The 12307-nt window shown below is 46.1% G+C and overlaps 1 protein-coding gene and 1 long non-coding RNA gene across 2 annotated transcripts in view; one reads left to right on the forward strand and one right to left on the reverse strand.

Moving 5' to 3' along the window:
• The window catches only part of LOC119449776 (leucine-rich repeat-containing protein 4C), a 225275-nt gene extending 215157 nt beyond the window's left edge, over positions 1-10118 (forward strand). Inside the window, exon 5 of the mRNA XM_037713036.2 lies at positions 7419-10118. The gene's annotated coding sequence lies outside the window, so the exon portion shown is untranslated. The remainder of the gene's footprint in view (positions 1-7418) is intronic.
• The window catches only part of LOC125944678 (uncharacterized), a 118825-nt gene that overhangs the window by 25077 nt on the left and 81441 nt on the right, over positions 1-12307 (reverse strand). The window lies entirely within an intron of this gene.

The raw sequence follows: 12307 nt of genomic DNA on the forward strand, positions 1-12307 counted from the left end.
AGCCAAAAGCGGCTCTGTCAACATCAAGCCCTAATAACGTGAAAAAGTAGGCCCCATCGCCGATTACTTTTATTTCAGTGCTCTTCTACGTTCTATCCCGGCGCCCCAGCAGCTAAGTATGCAGCTTCTTCAGAGACTTTCGCATCTTCGGTGGGCAGTTTAGCTTACTGTTTACTGCCACGCTGCGCATCAATAACACGGACGAGTGACACAGTTAGCGTTGCTCCTCGCTGTGTTTTGCAGCACTTTCGCGAGAAACACCGCGACGACATTGCTAAGATCTTGCTGCTGCGTTACCCATCGCACGCTGCTCCGTGACATTATCGAGGAACTTTCTAAAAACGTCCATATATATACATGAAAAAAAAAGAGTGCAGTAATACGTTTTTTTTTTTTTTACGACTCGAAGTAAAGGAGCTAAATAAAGCTTATTGCAGCTGCAGACGTGCTCGGCAGCAAAGATGAGAGGCGCCGAGGTCCCGCTGCATTTACTCCCATCTTCAAATAAAATAAAGAGGAAATCGCTTTGCAACAGCCCGTCGGATGAAAATGCTCCGTCTTCAGGAAGAACGGAGAAAGTAATGTTTCATATAAGCTGGCACGCCTTTCTTAAGACGTCGGAGTTTCTTTTCTTTTTCTCTTTTTTTCACGCGCGAATCTCTTTAAGCCTCAGACGCTCGTCCCCCATATGCCGCAAAGGTCAAGAGACAGGCGTAATGCATTTTTGAACGCCGTCCTGCTTTGTGTCAGGTCTACGATGAGGAGTGAATTTATTGCCGCGATAATGCAGATACTTTGTGCATGTACCAGGCTTATACTCTGCGGAATTTGCCGGGTCTTCTGCATCGGGACGAGCTAGAAGGGACGTTAGATGACGTCAGTTCGTCTTTCTCTCTCCCTGGAATGGTTGCCACCTTGCCTGCGCGGTCAGCTGTTACCCCTGCTTTAATATTAGTCGTTACGGGAATGTCGGGATGCTCTAAGTCAGAATGACGAAGTTCGGGCAAATGCATGTACCACCTGTCTGACCAGGCTGATTGAACGGCTATTCTGAACAGCTGTACTAGCCGCAACGTTCCCTCTAGCATACAATACGAAACGGTTTGCTTCTTCCTCCTGTCTTTCGCATTGTGGCTTAAGATTGACAAGTGCTTTCGATACAGTTAAATTGTTCTGCGTTAGCTACAATAAAGCGTCTGCGGCCACCAGCACGCTTTTCTTAAGTTCGGGAACGCTTTGATGCAGTGTCCCTCTGCGCCATGTACCGAACATCGCCTGTTCTAGTCAATTCACTACCGAGCGAGCGCTGCGTCTGACTGCAGGCCGCCACTTGTACTGTGTCCTCTGTGCAGTGTATTCGCTGTAAGCCGCACAATGGGACAAGACGCCTTCACCTTACAGCTGCGCGCTGAGTAGGACTGGCGTAAGGTAGCAGCTTTCTTGATAAAATGTGTGGAGACGTGGGTTCCTGGACTCAGCCGCAACAACGGTGAATGACACCGTGACCGTTCAGAACAGTCGAAGTTTAGCACGTATTCCGATAAGACTGCATATTCTAGCACTGACCAGCTGGGTACTCCGGGCGTGGACCGCCGTGACTCTTCACGGGCGGTATAGTTGGCATAGTGGCCGCCGAGGTCACCCACAAACTGGTGGAGGTAGAGCTATTTTATGTAGTTAGGAAGACTTCATACATCCATTCTCTCGAGCGCTGTGAGGGTAAGCAAACGTATGTAGGATGTATAAATGTGACATAAATGCAGGGTACGCGCATAATCAAACGAACATAACTTGTTAGCGCAACAAAATTCTTTCAATTTCGATTGTTAACACGATGACTGTATCTCAATGAGTGAGAATAAACGCAAAACAACTAAAAGAAATAACGAGCTTGGTGTCACCAGCCACCACTTTGTAATCAACAAGCGCGCTCGTATTAAAATCCACCCATCTAACCACAGTCGACGCCAGTTGTCAACCGAGAAGGTGAGTGGTCGGACCATTCGGCAACAGCTTAATACCCAGGATGCGCTGTTTCTTAGCCATGACAAGTCACCGACTAGCTTGCATGTGCACCCGGAAACATATTCTCGATGCAGCTTGTTTCGAACCAGTGGCCTGCGGTAGACGCCACAAGATTACATCCTAAGAACAAGCCGTTCCTGCTCTATTTAGTATATAGACAAGTGGTACAAAGCGCTGCGTACAGATGGCTCGATGAGCACAGCGCTGACACGTGGCTCATGTAATCGATCACGGCCGCGGCCGTGACTCGATATATCGACCCTTACCATGGTATTTTGGTGTAATATGTGAAGTACTGCTTAGACATATCGTGCTGACGGTTGCAGACATGCCTGCTTTTTGTCCTATAACGATGAGGTGCGGTTATCTGACGAGTGCATTAGTGCACTTGTAAGTTGGTGATGACGCATCTATAACATCGCATTATGGTTATTTTGCCACTATTCTAGAAATTGCTGGTCTCACGCTTGCCGTCATTAAGTGAGCGCTTTCTTCTTTTTCTAGCCCTCAGCTATTTGTCAAAGCGTTCAGCGTCTATATACTCTGCGCGGTTGCTTAGTAGTTGATGTTCGATTTGTTTCTTTCCTCTGATCTGCAATAAAGACACTATTATCGATACACACTTCATCGTTGCATTTGAGGTCGTCTACGGTGACGACAATCTCAAGAAAGTCTCAAATCATCGTGATTAAAAAGAAACCCAGGAAACTATCTAATGATAGTTGAGAACGTCTACCCTGTTTGTTCTCTCGAATGATAGGTTGATCGAAGTGCATTAAAATGTTTGTGTTTTAAGTTATCACGCCTTGTGATCAAGAGACAAGGACAGCCGGTGTGTCAGCAAGCCGCCATCTTCATCATATCATGTTAATAATCATAATAAAAAAACTGGCAAATATCAGGATATCAAATTTTTATGTGCGTCTCCGTCTAGATTAAATTATAGCGGCGTCTTTCCCCATGACGTTGATACAGCTCACTACATGCTACTATCAGCATAACTATGCGTATCTCCAAGATCGCATCTTGTAGTATAGTCTGCAGCCGTTTTCCTAAAGTGCATGGACTTGTTCAATATTTAAGTATGAAGAAAGACCACGCCGCACGTTATGTTGATCGCGCCTAACTTATTTTTTAAACAAAGTAGATGATAAGCGGTCAGAATCGAAGACCGTCTCGCAAAACACGCAGACACAAATGTGTGTGTCAGGTTGCAGTGACGGTGAATCACGAAACTAACTTATTATTGGACGAACCTGTGCCCGCAAAAGCAAGTGAAACTCGAAGCCCAGCCATAGCGGCAAGCACCGTCGGCGATCGTACGCTTTTACACGTGGCTCGTCGAAGGTTCCAGCGTGATCGCTTGTGCCCGCGTGCTTTCCAGAAAGTACTACATGATTCGCCTGGCGCATACACTCAGATTACGCAAGATTCGGTGACAACAGCCAACGGATAGAACTTGTGATAACATTTGAGAAACTTCCGATACATGCAGGCGTGTCCTGCACCGAGCGATTGCGTTTAAGATTTGTTAGCCGATGAAAAGCGGTCCCCGAAGAAAGATAAACAAGTAGACGTGTCAATATACATATATACATATATTAGCATGATATACATATATTAGCAGACTTCAAGTCTTCTGAACAGCAGCAGTCCGACGTATTTGTTATTTCTACTGCGGTAGCTCCTTAGTACAAGGTATTGAGTTCCTATGCGCGCTCTATTGCCTTATAATCGGTTGTCTATCGAAGTTATTGAATGCTAACTAAAATTTCGATTACAGTTATCTAACAGACACCACATTTATTGTTAACATTTGATATCTTTAGCACGACCTCCCTTTTCTTCTTCACCTGTACAGAGGGAATAAAATCGACACTTTCCTAACGTGTGCAAACCCCGCCGCAGGAACTTTTGCGTGCACATCGTCGGCGATTTAGTGCCTGCGTACTACGTCGCACTACATCGTACTACGCCGAACCTGTACTACGTCAATCAATCAATCAATCAATCAATCAATCAATCAATCAATCAATCAATCAATCAATCAATCAATCAATCAATCAATCAATCAATCAAAACAAGAATAAAAAGAAGTCCCGTTCCGTACGGGGAAAAAATAGCGCTGACTGCCTTCGTCTCTGTGCATGATTTATTCATGCACATTGCAGAGCTCATGTTCATTTAAGTCCATGTTGCTGTGGAACTCGAAAATACTTGCTGCACCATCCCCAGCTTTGAGCACTCGTCGCTTTGTGGTACTAAGAAAGTTCTATAGCAGCTTTAGTCTTTTGCGATTTCCGCTCACTGACTTATTCCCAAAAGGTATAGTGTTTAAAGTCAACGCAAAAACTACGAAGCTGTTACAGAATGTTTTTTTCAGTTAGGACAATTGACTCAGATCTCGGCGCGTAGTTCTTGACAGAACTAACACACCTGCATTCAACACGTCTGTGAGGCGTCGCGTAATCAAGAAAGTGAAAGTATCGTCTAAAGTAATCGACTAGACAGTATGGTGATAGTTCCATCGAAACAGCGGGCTGATGTCCTTAAAGGCATTCTCTATCTAGCCTTCACGTCCATATCGAAATTCCGAGTGGAATTGTGTTACCATCATGAAGTGGGACGAAAGAATAGAATGTGCGTTGTCCGTTTTCGCCGCTTCGAGGACTCGTACGAGTCCGTTGTTGATATTACGTCCTCGCGGCGATTAATGCCATATTTCGATGCACACTTCGCGTGTTGTTTGTTTTGAACGACCTTGAAACGTTCTGCCGTACAACGCAGCGTGCGCGCCCTATTTCCCGCCAAGTGCGAACAGCATCCGTAACGAGGCAGATGGAAACAACCGCGCTCGTAAAAGCGCGCACCGTGAAGTTGGTGCCACGCGCTGGCAGCGTCGCGGCCGGTTGGTTCGAGGGCTACGCATCGTCACGCTACGGCGGGCCAGTGACGACGTGATCATGTGAGAACGTGCGTGTTCCCGCGGCAGTGATGGAAATGCAGAACTGAGGTTTATGAGGCCACTGTGAGTCAGAGGGCGGGACAACGCTCCGTCACTGACGTACTGGGTCGGTCTAGCTTAGCGGGGCGTAAACGCAACATTACAGGGCGAGTATGTAACTGATACAAACGATGAGCAAACAAAGCGAGAGCCAAAGCTATAGCGGCAGTAAAAGCGGGAGAGAGGCGGGAGTATAGGAAAAAGAGGTTAACCAAATGTGAGTTTCCGGTTTGGTTCTCTGCATCAGTGGTGAGAGCAGTGATTTTCGAGACAAATGAGACGAAAGGAATCGAAGAGTGCAACCAAGGACAACACACCTACGAGAGAACAATAAAAAAAAAAAAAACATGAGGCGAAGTGTTTTAGACGTTTCCCAAATGTAAAAGACAATAACAATAACAGCAGCTATAACGACAACAAAGACCCGAACAAGCACGCAACACAGGCGCTACAGTCCGGACCCCACAGCTGGTAGAATTATCCGTCCCAAAGAAACACCTGCATTTAAGCATGAATGTTGCTGTTATCGTGCAAATTGAGTTAAGTGAGCGGCGTCCGAAAACGGTAATCCTTTCTGCGGAATGTTTCGCTTTCAGCGGCGTTCTTTTATATTCATACAGTGCTTTCCATTCTATTCATTTTCTATTCATATTCATTTTTATTTATTTCTATCCGCGCATTGCTTTCACAGTGATAAACACTGTTAGGTGTTCATCGCAGCGATAAACAACTAACAAATCCATTATGCATGCTGATCCGCTCAGACAATGATGCTGAGTACACTAACAGATGAAGCAGCCATTCTGTGCGATCTCATTGCTCCCTTCCCCTAGCGTAATGTAGCCATGTGGACACTCTCTCGGGACCGTACTATTGTCCGATCAGTTTTTGGGGATATCATATTTAACGCGCGTCGATTGGCTATGCTGGCTGAACTGATTGTGGCGAAAGCAAGGGCACACCTCCTATCAGGGTTATTTTGACGTCGCCAAGTTCTCGAATCCATCGATAAAATATCCGTCGCACCAGTGAGGCTTTGCATTGGACGTTGCGTCTAGCAACAGTGAAAGTATCTGCGAAAATGACGCATTAAGAATACGTCCCCTGGTTAGCATCCACGCCTTCTCTCTTTCTGTGTAAAGTACTGCTGCGATGTCACAAGTCCGAAATGAAGCAACCCATGCATTGAAGAACGAAGTGAAACCATTCTTAAGCAATGTATTGTAGCGGGAATGGCACGGAACGTCACCTCGGAAAAAGTGTTGTTTTTATGGCACGATGATAGGAACAGAGAGAGAGAGAGAGAGAGATATAAGGAGGGCAGGAATTTCAACCAGTCAAGAGTCCCGTTGGCTACCCTACGCTGGGGGAAGGGAGAAGGGAAAGAAAAAGAAGGGAGAGGTAGACGGGGTATATATAGACTTGCACGGACAGTACTAAAGAGTCAAAGGGTGCTCGTACTAACCAGACGTTCTCAAAAAGCACAAAAGTGCCTTCACTCCCTTCTGAGCCGATGATCGGTGGTGCCGGTGTTCTAGCATAGTGTGTTCCCTCAGAGGACGATCATCTAGTTTCCTGAATGCGTTGAACATAGATTGTCTTTCTGCTTCAAATTGAGGAAAGAGGCACAATAAGTGGTCAATGTTCTCCTCGAATCCGCAGACATCACATACAGGACTGTCAGCCATTAAAATTAGTGCTGAATAAGCTTTCGTAAAGGCAACTCCCAACCACAACAGACACAGCGGTGCAGTCCGGTCGGAGGTGCGAGTTGCAGCGAAAGCTTTATTCTGTGCAGTATGGTGCTCCTTGTGTGCGGTATTCCACTCATCTAACGAGAGTGTGCGTGCTAGAATGCGAAGCTGTCGCGCAGCGTCGGTCCTTGAGAGAGGAATGGTGACGCGGCGGCCTTCTTGATTTGATGTCCGAGCTGCCTTATATGCGTCATCATTTGCAATGATACCGAAACGGCCTGGTATTCATTGAAAAGAGATATCATGGCCTTTTTCTCTGATAAGTACCCAATTTCGCATGTTAGATGATCGTGAGTTTTATGGCGAAGAAACGGCTGTACGCATTGTAAGGCCGGCCTGGAATTGCAGAAGAGTGCCCACTTTCCAGGACTCTGTATTTATCACACGAAGCGCACCGCGGCGAGCAGGTTAAATTGAAGTTGCTCTCCCTACTGCATGTAGCGATCTGGTCATTCTGTTCCGCTCTCTTCTTTATTCCACTTATCTTTTGCGCCATGAACGTTTACAACTAAGCACCAACGAGCCAAACAGCGTACTTTCCTATACTAAATGCTAGAGCTTGCCATTTCAGCTGGTCGTGAACAGGCAAGAAGTGCAACTAACTTTTGTTGTCTTCTTCTGCTTTTCTATTGCAGGAGACGGACTGACTGGACGCCTGTCAAGCGGTATCCTGGATCACCGTTGCTCATCCCGATCTTAAACGGTAGCAAGCACACTCCGCGACGAAAAAAAACAAAGAAAACAATGCATATCGGACTTTGCCAGCTGGAGTTCAACGCACATCGATGCTTTTGAAAGGCCTGTATATGATACCAGAAAGCGTGACATTAAGCGGCATCGTTCCTTTATCGTGATCGTAACCAACTGTCTTCGTCTGCGACGAGCTGTTGGCTTCCGATGTAAGAGGACACGAGTGTAACGCCCCCAAATGAACTACACAAAGCACCGTACATCCAAATGTGGAGTATATTTTACGTGATAAAGTATTACGAGAGAATCTCGCGGCAAAATACAGTTCGAAAAATAAGTATATGGGAGATTTACGAAAGTTGACGTTATAACAGGAATATTGTATTTGTATTAAACGGCATAGCGAGTCGGGCGCCGGAACTATGTTTTGAAGCCGAACTTACTATAAGCAGAGGACAGCTTAAGTCGAGCGGTGCTCACTTTCCTCCCTTTTCACGTGCGCTACAAGTGTCGCAGACTTAGGTTAAACGTATTAGCAGTTGCGATGAAAGTGAATGTCCTTGATCTCAAGTAGGTACAAATGAGCAGGTAGAAAAGCTGCAGCACCATAAAGTTCACACAGTGAACGATAACCACGACCTCATTCGGGTGATAAATAATGCAGTCAGAACGTGCTAATGTAGAAGTAACGGCTGCGGCGGCAAGTTAAGAGAAGGGCCGTCTTGTTGTTCGCTGCCACAAAATGAAGAAGAAAATATGTTACTGCCGATAAACACCGACTAAATATCATGGCTATGTAAAAAAACTAATAATAAAATTATGAAGCCGCGATGAAGTCTATGGAAAAGGCTGATAGACTCTTTATTAGACCCCATCGAATGTGAGAACAATTAAGACCTAACATTGCAAGAGCCACATCTCACGAAAGCCGATTGAAAAATAAGCCGGAAGGGTAAAAAAAATCGCACGAAATTAAAATAAAAAAACGAACTTCGAAAGTGGTTCTAGTTAGAGAAGAAAGCAGCCAGTTTTAAAAATAAAGGAACAGAAGAAAAAGCACAGAAAAGAAAAAGACAGGAACAAAAGGGACCTGGCTCAGGTCGGAGCCTCATTGGAAGTGTATTGTTGACGTTGGCCAAGATAATTCGTAGCAGATAATTTCCAGCAATATGAAGGAGCCCAGATTGTGCGCGCCTACCCTGCACCGTGGCGCCCGAGGTCCTCGACCTCCGAGACAACGATAATCTTCCCCGAGTTACGACACTTCTCGGCGGTGGCACATATTCTTGTTGGCGATGAACAAGGCTTTCCTTCACAGCGAAGGGGGTGGGGGGACTCCCAATTTGTTGTGGCGCGTGATTGTTGTGTCTGTGCGCCTGCTGGCTCGCGGTCTGTGTATATCAGTGTCTTTGTATACCAAGCGGACCAAAGAGGGGATGGCGCAGCCGCTCCACGAAACGCTATAAGCCGCACTCCGTGACGACTACCACTACTACTACAACTTCATCATCAGGAGTTAGCAAAGCGATGATCATCCGACGGGCGAAAAACAGAAGAAAGAAGAACGCAAGCCATGTGCAAGCACCACCTTCATGTTTTGTGTGTGTGTATGTGTGTGTGTGTCTGTGCTTCTGCGCGTCCTCGGCTCGTCGTGACAAAAGAAAAAAAAAAAAACGTGAGTGAGGACAAATGCGCCTGATAGAGACTGCGTGCTGTGCAATACCTTCGAGACGAGAGGACTCCCCGTCTACGATTGAGGCGCCCTCTGCTTCGCCACGAGATTGACGTTGCGCAGGGTGGGGTTCAACGTAGTGACATCGACCCTTGTGTTCCATCCCGGATTATTAATTTTCTTTCTTCGTTGTCGTTGTTGCTCGAGCGCAAAGCGTTATTCCTTCCTTTGCGAGAGCTATAGCGTGGGTCAACGTCAGGTTACCGATGCGCGACTATCGGGGGGCACAGCGAGAAAAGGGGAGAAGAGGCTTAATTCCTCAGAGAGTTCGGCTAGATCGAGCGGAAGAAGCAAACACACAAACAGAGAAAGCCACTTGACGTCGAAGTTTTAAAAGTAAGCTCTCTGTGGCCGAAAAGAAAAGAAAAAAGCACGCCTTTAATTTTTTTTTCGGGCGTGGCACCTAATTAAACAGAGAAAGCTTCTCTGCTCGCTCGCGACATGTCGTTCGTTCAAGAAGACGCGGAAGCAGAAAGTGGAGGATCGGAGCATGCGTAAAACTTGCGAAGTGAGGACCGTGCGTGGGAGAAGGGTAGACCGTGAGGGAAGAGGGTGCGTTGGCTAGAGTAAGAATGGAGGAAATAAAGACATTGAAAGGAAGAAAAGAGCGTAGGAGAGTAAAGAAAAGAGGCAGATAGAGCGTGGAGATATCGCTCTGTAACGAGTCTGGACGAGGAACTGAAAATGTAAGAACAACAACAAAACAAAACAAAATAGCGTGTTCTCCCCGTCGGCCGTGTAAGGTAGTTGGCTAAGGGCGCTCTTGGCGGCGCTAATCCGCGTACCCTGCGCGGGGATCGCGGGAGGGATTTTCTGCGGCGACAATGGGTCATCGCGGGCCGGCAGGCCTCATCCATCTTGCTCTGGAAGGAACGGTGTCAAATTACGTGCGAATATTAAAATGTTTTTGTTTTCCTTACGCCCGGCGCATAATGATGACTCGCTCCGTTCCTCCACCCTGGCCCTCCCCCTTTTTCCCTCTCTTTCCTAGCCCTTTTTGTTTTGCTTTATTTTCTTTTACCAGTGCACCTCGTTACGTATTCACTGCGCGCGAGCAAAGCGTGTCCTCTTTTCACCACTTGGCTGCCATGCCACGGAGAGAAACGTGGCTCGACAGGTATATGAGCAGCTTTGGTAATTCTCTGCAACGCGCTACAATTTGTTCCTTCCCCGCGGAGCCGGTAGAGACATTGCGGGAGAATTCGAGCACTCAATCACTGCTCAGCCGATGAATGGCGGGATTTTGAAATCGCATTTTCGCGCCGTGCGCCGAAGCGGAGGAAGGCTGCAATACCTTGGACCGGCCTGCGGTTGGCTCTCACCGAAAAAAAATATATATAAAAAAGGTTGTTGCTGGTGCTTTCTCAGCGCAGAATGCTGCAGTTACCGTTAAAGTGTGAAAACGAGCACTTTTATTAAAACTACCGCCCTTAGAGTGCCGTCGCGCTTGAATCGTGCGACAAAGACAGATGCTTCTGGAAGCCGGTTTCCGACCTCGTCTCTATACCTTCGCGACACCTCGATATACAGGAACTTTGTTGTCCTTGAAAGATGGCTGCGAGCTTCGTACCTCAGTGGGGAAGCGCATGAAACGGGCCATCAGTCAGCAGAAAACGGGCTATGGATGTAAAATGAATCAGGCCGTTGATTTATGAAGCGATTTGTAGTTACGAACGGGACCCGGTCAGTCGTTGCAGTGAAAAAAAAAAATGACAGCAAAGGCAGCCTTACGAAAGAAACCTTTATCATTCCACGCAAATATAAACGTATGACATGCTGTAGGAGCTCCTAGAGTTTCTGCAAAGGCGCGGGCCTTAGGAACAAAAATCCCTCGAATTTGCATTCCTGGAAGCTAATCTCCCAGCTCACACTTCTTCCGACGCACGTCGTCTGCAAGCTGCGGCGTGCTTCGTCTGCAAGTCTGAGTTAATGAGGTAAGTTCCGGCGGGATGCAGGGACTCTAAGGTAAGTGTGCTGCCAACGCTGCCATGAGCGTCAGGGTAGTACTGCGCAGACACCGTCATTGTATGCATTGTCTGCATTTTATTGCGTTTTCTGACATGTGCACCGTCTAGTCATAGTGGGCGCGCCCTAGAAAATCGCCTTTGTTTGTCAGTAATGTAACGCAAAGCAATGAAACGTATCGTAACCGGACTTGCACGTAACGAATTACATGTAAATCATTACTATTAGTGCAATAACCGCTCATTTCCCTTCTTTCCTTCCCTCCTCTCTCACCCTGTCATCTTTGTGCTCCCTCTTCCAATTCGCCCAGTGTAGGGTAGCCAACCGGACGTTATTCTGGTTAACCTCCCTGCCTTCTGCCTTTCCCTTGCTTCCTTCCTTCCTTCATTACTTGTAATCAATTACAGTTTTTAATTGCGAAGCATTACTTGGCGAACATTTCCTACTTTGACAGTATCTATCTATCTATCTATCTATCTATCTATCTATCTATCTATCTATCTATCTATCTATCTATCTATCTATCTATCTATCTATCTATCTATCTATCTATCTATCTATCTATCTATCTATCTATCTATCTGACCGCCTACGACTTTGTGCTCTCATGGTCGTTTCGTTAACTTGGTATGTACCAAAATTGGCAAACTATAATAAGAGTATATGACGAACATAAATGATATGTCATAACATGAATGTCATGACACGCGTGTCATGTAGTTCATGAAACAGCCGCCTACATCTTGGTGCTCTGATGGTCGTTTCGTCAACTTGGTAGGTAAAAAATTTCACATATTATGACAGGAGTGTATGACTAAGATAAGTGATAGGTCATGACATTAATGTCATGACAATGACTCAGCGAAAATAATTACACTCAAAAACCACTGAATTGGGTTCGGACATGGGCACTAAGTGAAGGAAACACTAAATGATTATGGTAGAAGTCATAGTCATGAGCATGACTTGGCAAAAATGACAATGACTCAGCGAAAAAAGATTACCCCTCAAAAGCCACTGAAATGGGTTCTGGCGTAGGTACTAAGTGAAGGAAACAATAAAGCATGATGGTAGAAGTCATGGTCATGAGCATGACTCGGCAAAAATGTCAATGACTCAGCGAAAAAAGATTGACGC

The sequence above is a fragment of the Dermacentor silvarum genome, chromosome 4 (genome assembly GCF_013339745.2).
Source record: "Dermacentor silvarum isolate Dsil-2018 chromosome 4, BIME_Dsil_1.4, whole genome shotgun sequence".
Lineage (NCBI taxonomy): Eukaryota > Metazoa > Arthropoda > Arachnida > Ixodida > Ixodidae > Dermacentor > Dermacentor silvarum.